Source organism: Rhamphochromis longiceps, linkage group LG12, assembly GCF_057381845.1.
Source record: "Rhamphochromis longiceps isolate RC_006_pf linkage group LG12, R_longiceps_female_GT1.1, whole genome shotgun sequence".
NCBI lineage: Eukaryota > Metazoa > Chordata > Actinopteri > Cichliformes > Cichlidae > Rhamphochromis > Rhamphochromis longiceps.
Genome location: NC_140568.1, coordinates 6,084,949 through 6,091,470, shown reverse-complemented (window position 1 = coordinate 6,091,470; position 6,522 = coordinate 6,084,949). Strand labels below are relative to the sequence as shown.

The 6,522-nt window shown below is 49.2% G+C and overlaps 1 long non-coding RNA gene across 1 annotated transcript; it reads left to right on the top strand.

Moving 5' to 3' along the window:
- Positions 1–255: 255 nt before the first annotated feature.
- Positions 256–2,514, top strand: LOC146656692 (uncharacterized). Its single transcript, XR_014913953.1, has 3 exons — positions 256–1,159; positions 2,108–2,142; positions 2,379–2,514. It is a non-coding gene; the product is annotated as an uncharacterized LOC146656692 (long non-coding RNA).
- Positions 2,515–6,522: the final 4,008 nt, after the last annotated feature.

The window sequence follows — 6,522 nt, the reverse complement described above, 5'->3', positions numbered from 1 at the left end:
TGTCACAGCAGTCGGAAACCTACAAAGTTTATTTAATGGCAAAACACGTCAATGAAACACGTAATTTATTTAAGGATCACGTTCATTCATTTTTTACCGTGCCACTTTACAACAGCAGATAAACTCCCACCGTCTTTAACTGAGCGATGGATGCTTCGTAAATGCAATCGCAACACGCCTATTACCTGTAATATACACCTGTAAATGTATTCTGTTTGGTTTACTGTTATTTCAAACGACGTTTCTTACCTTTGATCAATGAATGAGGAGCGTTGGGATGTGTTGCGAGCGTTGAGTTACTTGTTTTCTCTCCCGAAACGTAAAAGAGGAGATTTTTTAAAAGTGCCGCCGCATCTCAAACTCGTTACAGCGCCGGAAGACCGTAGTGGCCAAAAATATATTACATCCGTAGTGGTTTAGCACTACCATAGAGAATGAATGGGAAACGGTTTAGGCCGTTTAGCTAAACAATCCCAGGCTCCCGCGCGACAAACGTCACTGCTGTTTAGTTTTCTGTCTTCATTTATGTTGGAAGTGATAGCAGAGCTGTACGTTTTAACTTGTTTCCAAAACCCCGCAGTCAGGACATGTTATATTGTATTTAGATAGAAGCTAGCGAGCTAACTCCCTGCTAACTTCTAACTCCGTTAAATGTCATAAATTCCGTTTTCATGGATGCCTGGATGTTAAACTCAATTGTTACACCTGGTAGAGCAGAACGCTGATCATTTTATTAAAGATGAAAGACTTTAGACAGTTTTTCAACTCTCAGTAATGCCATAGTGATCGTTTGATATATGGACCTGCAGCGGAGTTTAGACCCAGACACGGCTAGTGACGTCAGACTGAACAATCGGATAGTTCTATCACGTGCACGTGTACACGTTGACAACCGTAACCATGGTCGCCGAGGGTATTTAAATGCTGCACAAGGTTCCAAACGTCCGTTTACACTTGCTCGTGGACTTGTTTCGACCTGCTCCAACCTCAGCCTGTGGAAAGCTAAGTTTTGCAAAACATTTTACTAAAAGCGGATTTAATTTGAGAGCACAACAAGTACTTCATCTGTGGATCGTTTGTACTTGTTTTTGTTTTTCAAGTTTGAAGATGGCTCGCCGTGGACCCGGACTCCCCGACTGTCACCTGGACTTCGCTGCAGGTACGTTTGAAAATTTCTTTAAATGTAAATTACTGTAATAATTTAACAAGTTCCAGTGTGAATATCAAGTTCTAACGTGATCAAATATGTGTATTCCAAGATTGTTTCCCGTAAATTGTTTGTATGTTTTAAATTTTCCGGGAGAGGTGTAGAAATTATTAACGACTGGTGTATGAATATGAAAAAAGGTGTTACTTTGATTTGAAGGCATCAAATTTGACACTTTTCTTTAAAATGAAATGGTTAAAAATAGCTTAATGGACTAAAATTTGTAAAATGCCCAAAAATCAGTTTCTGTGGTAACGGCATCTTCAAGATGTCATGGCGTCAGAACACGCAGGCGTAAACACACAGATCCAGGTCCCCTCCTGACATCCTTTTCTTCTCCGGATCAAAGGCTTTATTGACATAAACTATATTTTTTCTCTGCTGCAAAACACAAAGATAGCAGATAGCTTTTCTTCAAATTCTTTAATTCTCAATCGCTTTTGCAACTTTGTACTTTTGTATTACTTGCAGCAACAACTCCACCTCATTGTTAGTCCATTTAAAAAACTCGTCGCTTTTCCTTTTCATTTTCCTGCACGTTTCAAAGAGCCGGAAAGTAAATAAACGGCAGACAGAAATGAGGCAGGTCCAGTCACCTTGCGTTTCACGCATGCGCAGTACTGGAACGTAAGCGTTTTCGGCCGTTTCAATGTGGACACACAACTCTGTGAAAACGGTAGTTTGGACACGAGCATTTTCAGACAAAAACGCCTTTTTCAAATTGATCCGGGCTAGTGTGACGTAAGATCACAGGCCGTTCCAATGACGTCACCAATCACCACACTTCAAAGCACAAAGCCTGCGTTGTCACAGTAACGCATTCTGCGATAGGAGGTCATATATAGGAGTGAACTTGACTCTCACACAGCCTTAACTGTCTGCCTGTCCTCATGTCTGCAGTGCTGCTGTCTCCGGTCACCCTGCATGTTTCTAAGGTTAGTTTTCTCCATATTTATATTGTTCTTGTAGTTTTTGTCCTCTGGTTTTTGTCCTTGAGGTTTGAATATACATGTCAAATCAAATCAAATCACTTTTATTTTCACATCACATGTGCAGGTACATTGGTACAGTACATGTGAGTGAAATTAATGTTGAAGTTCCAGTTGTGAAGCTGAGGTGTCTATGAAGTGTTCAGCAGTCTGATGGCCTGATGGAAAAATCTGTCTCTCAGTCTGCTGGTACGGGACCGGATGCTGCAGAACCTCCTTCCTGTGGGAAGTAGTCGGAACAGTTTATGGCTGGGGTGACTGGAGTCCTTGATGATCCTCCCCGCTTTCCTCAGGCAGCGCTTCGTGTGTGTGTGTGTGTGTGTGTGTGTGTGTGTGTGTGTGTGTGTGTGTGTGTGTGTGTGTGTTTTTTGTCCTCAGATTAGGTTTGAAGTGTCTGTGTGGTGCAGCTGGTCTGGTCTGTCTCTGTACAGTCGAGGCTGCACCCACCTATAAAAGGTGGAGGCTCGCCAGGACATGCACACCTCACAAGTTCCCGGCTCTCTCGACTCTGTTGAAGACGGGTTTCTTGGAGAAGGGGAGGGCAGTGAGGCACAGTCCCCCGTCCCCCGACGCCCCTCGCGATGCCCCTCCGTCTTCGACTAACCCTCTGCATAGGAGCCGTGAGAGCCAGGAACTTGTGAGTTTTGTATGTCCACTCAGGCATCCTTCATACCTGGTCTGTAGGAAGTTCCTGTCAGAAGGAGGGGGCACCGCGAGGGCGTCGAGGGGCGGAAGGCGGTGCCTTAGTGCCTTCCTCCTTCTGACATTGTAAAGGAACCCAGTTTTTTTTTAATGGTAATATGAGTGTGTGTGTGTGTGTGTGTGTGTGTGTGTGTGTGTGTGTGTGTGTGTGTGTGTGTGTGTGTGTGTGTTTTGTACTCAGATTAGGTTTGAAGTGTCTGTGTGGTGCAGCTGGTCTGGTCTGTCTCTGTACAGTCGAGGCTGCACCCACCTATAAAAGGTGGAGGCTCGCCAGGACATGCACACCTCACAAGTTCCCGGCTCTCTCGACTCTGTTGAAGACGGGTTTCTTGGAGAAGGGGAGGGCAGTGAGGCACAGTCCCCCGTCCCCCGACGCCCCTCGCGATGCCCCTCCGTCTTCGACTAACCCTCTGCATAGGAGCCGTGAGAGCCAGGAACTTGTGAGTTTTGTATGTCCACTCAGGCATCCTTCATACCTGGTCTGTAGGAAGTTCCTGTCAGAAGGAGGGGGCACCGCGAGGGCGTCGAGGGGCGGAAGGCGGTGCCTTAGTGCCTTCCTCCTTCTGACATTGTAAAGGAACCCTATTTTTTTTTTAATGGTAAGATGTTTGTGTCTGTGTGTGTGTGTGTGTATGTCTGTGTCTGTGTGTATGTATGTATGTGTTTTTTGTCCTCAGATTAGGTTTGAAGTGTCTGTGTGGTGCAGCTGGTCTGGTCTGTCTCTGTACAGTCGAGGCTGCACCCACCTATAAAAGGTGGAGGCTCGCCAGGACATGCACACCTCACAAGTTCCCGGCTCTCTCGACTCTGTTGAAGACGGGTTTCTTGGAGAAGGGGAGGGCAGTGAGGCACAGTCCCCCGTCCCCCGACGCCCCTCGCGATGCCCCTCCGTCTTCGACTAACCCTCTGCATAGGAGCCGTGAGAGCCAGGAACTTGTGAGTTTTGTATGTCCACTCAGGCATCCTTCATACCTGGTCTGTAGGAAGTTCCTGTCAGAAGGAGGGGGCACCGCGAGGGCGTCGAGGGGCGGAAGGCGGTGCCTTAGTGCCTTCCTCCTTCTGACATTGTAAAGGAACCCAGTTTTTTTAATGGTAATATGAATGTGTGTGTGTGTGTGTGTGTGTGTGTGTGTGTTGTACTCAGATTAGGTTTGAAGTGTCTGTGTGGTGCAGCTGGTCTGGTCTGTCTCTGTACAGTCGAGGCTGCACCCACCTATAAAAGGTGGAGGCTCACCAGGACATGCACACCTCACAAGTTCCCGGCTCTCTCGACTCTGTTGAAGACGGGTTTCTTGGAGAAGGGGAGGGCAGTGAGGCACAATCCCCCGTCCCCCGACGCCCCTCGCGATGCCCCTCCGTCTTCGACTAACCCTCTGCATAGGAGCCGTGAGAGCCAGGAACTTGTGAGTTTTGTATGTCCACTCAGGCATCCTTCATACCTGGTCTGTAGGAAGTTCCTGTCAGAAGGAGGGGGCACCGCGAGGGCGTCGAGGGGCGGAAGGCGGTGCCTTAGTGCCTTCCTCCTTCTGACATTGTAAAGGAACCCTATTTTTTTTTAATGGTAAGATGTTTGTGTGTGTGTGTGTGTGTGTGTGTGTGTGTGTGTGTGTGTGTGTGTGTGTGTGTGTGTGTGTGTGTGTGTGTGTGTGTTTTGTACTCAGATTAGGTTTGAAGTGTCTGTGTGGTGCAGCTGGTCTGGTCTGTCTCTGTACAGTCGAGGCTGCACCCACCTATAAAAGGTGGAGGCTCGCCAGGACATGCACACCTCACAAGTTCCCGGCTCTCTCGACTCTGTTGAAGACGGGTTTCTTGGAGAAGGGGAGGGCAGTGAGGCACAGTCCCCCGTCCCCCGACGCCCCTCGCGATGCCCCTCCGTCTTCGACTAACCCTCTGCATAGGAGCCGTGAGAGCCAGGAACTTGTGAGTTTTGTATGTCCACTCAGGCATCCTTCATACCTGGTCTGTAGGAAGTTCCTGTCAGAAGGAGGGGGCACCGCGAGGGCGTCGAGGGGCGGAAGGCGGTGCCTTAGTGCCTTCCTCCTTCTGACATTGTAAAGGAACCCTATTTTTTTTTTAATGGTAAGATGTTTGTGTCTGTGTGTGTGTGTGTGTGTGTCTGTGTCTGTCTGTGTGTGTGTGTGTGTGTGTGTGTGTTTTGTACTCAGATTAGGTTTGAAGTGTCTGTGTGGTGCAGCTGGTCTGGTCTGTCTCTGTACAGTCGAGGCTGCACCCACCTATAAAAGGTGGAGGCTCACCAGGACATGCACACCTCACAAGTTCCCGGCTCTCTCGACTCTGTTGAAGACGGGTTTCTTGGAGAAGGGGAGGGCAGTGAGGCACAGTCCCCCGTCCCCTGACGCCCCTCGCGATGCCCCTCCGTCTTCGACTAACCCTCTGCATAGGAGCCGTGAGAGCCAGGAACTTGTGAGTTTTGTATGTCCACTCAGGCATCCTTCATACCTGGTCTGTAGGAAGTTCCTGTCAGAAGGAGGGGGCACCGCGAGGGCGTCGAGGGGCGGAAGGCGGTGCCTTAGTGCCTTCCTCCTTCTGACATTGTAAAGGAACCCTATTTTTTTAATGGTAAGATGTTTGTGTCTGTGTGTGTGTGTGTGTGTGTGTGTGTGTGTTTTGTACTCAGATTAGGTTTGAAGTGTCTGTGTGGTGCAGCTGGTCTGGTCTGTCTCTGTACAGTCGAGGCTGCACCCACCTATAAAAGGTGGAGGCTCACCAGGACATGCACACCTCACAAGTTCCTGGCTCTCTCGACTCTGTTGAAGACGGGTTTCTTGGAGAAGGGGAGGGCAGTGAGGCACAGTCCCCCGTCCCCCGACGCCCCTCGCGATGCCCCTCCGTCTTCGACTAACCCTCTGCATAGGAGCCGTGAGAGCCAGGAACTTGTGAGTTTTGTATGTCCACTCAGGCATCCTTCATACCTGGTCTGTAGGAAGTTCCTGTCAGAAGGAGGGGGCACCGCGAGGGCGTCGAGGGGCGGAAGGCGGTGCCTTAGTGCCTTCCTCCTTCTGACATTGTAAAGGAACCCAGTTTTTTTAATGGTAAGATGTTTGTGTGTGTGTGTGTGTCTGTGTCTGTGTGTATGTATGTATGTATGTGTTTTTTGTCCTCATATTAGGTTTGAAGTGTCTGTGTGGTGCAGCTGGTCTGGTCTGTCTCTGTACAGTCGAGGCTGCACCCACCTATAAAAGGTGGAGGCTCACCAGGACATGCACACCTCACAAGTTCCCGGCTCTCTCGACTCTGTTGAAGACGGGTTTCTTGGAGAAGGGGAGGGCAGTGAGGCACAGTCCCCCGTCCCCCGACGCCCCTCGCGATGCCCCTCCGTCTTCGACTAACCCTCTGCATAGGAGCCGTGAGAGCCAGGAACTTGTGAGTTTTGTATGTCCACTCAGGCATCCTTCATACCTGGTCTGTAGGAAGTTCCTGTCAGAAGGAGGGGGCACCGCGAGGGCGTCGAGGGGCGGAAGGCGGTGCCTTAGTGCCTTCCTCCTTCTGACATTGTAAAGGAACCCTATTTTTTTTAATGGTAAGATGTCTGTGTGTGTGTGTGTGTGTGTGTGTGTGTGTGTGTGTGTGTGTGTGTGTGTGTGTGTGTGTGTGTGTGTGTCT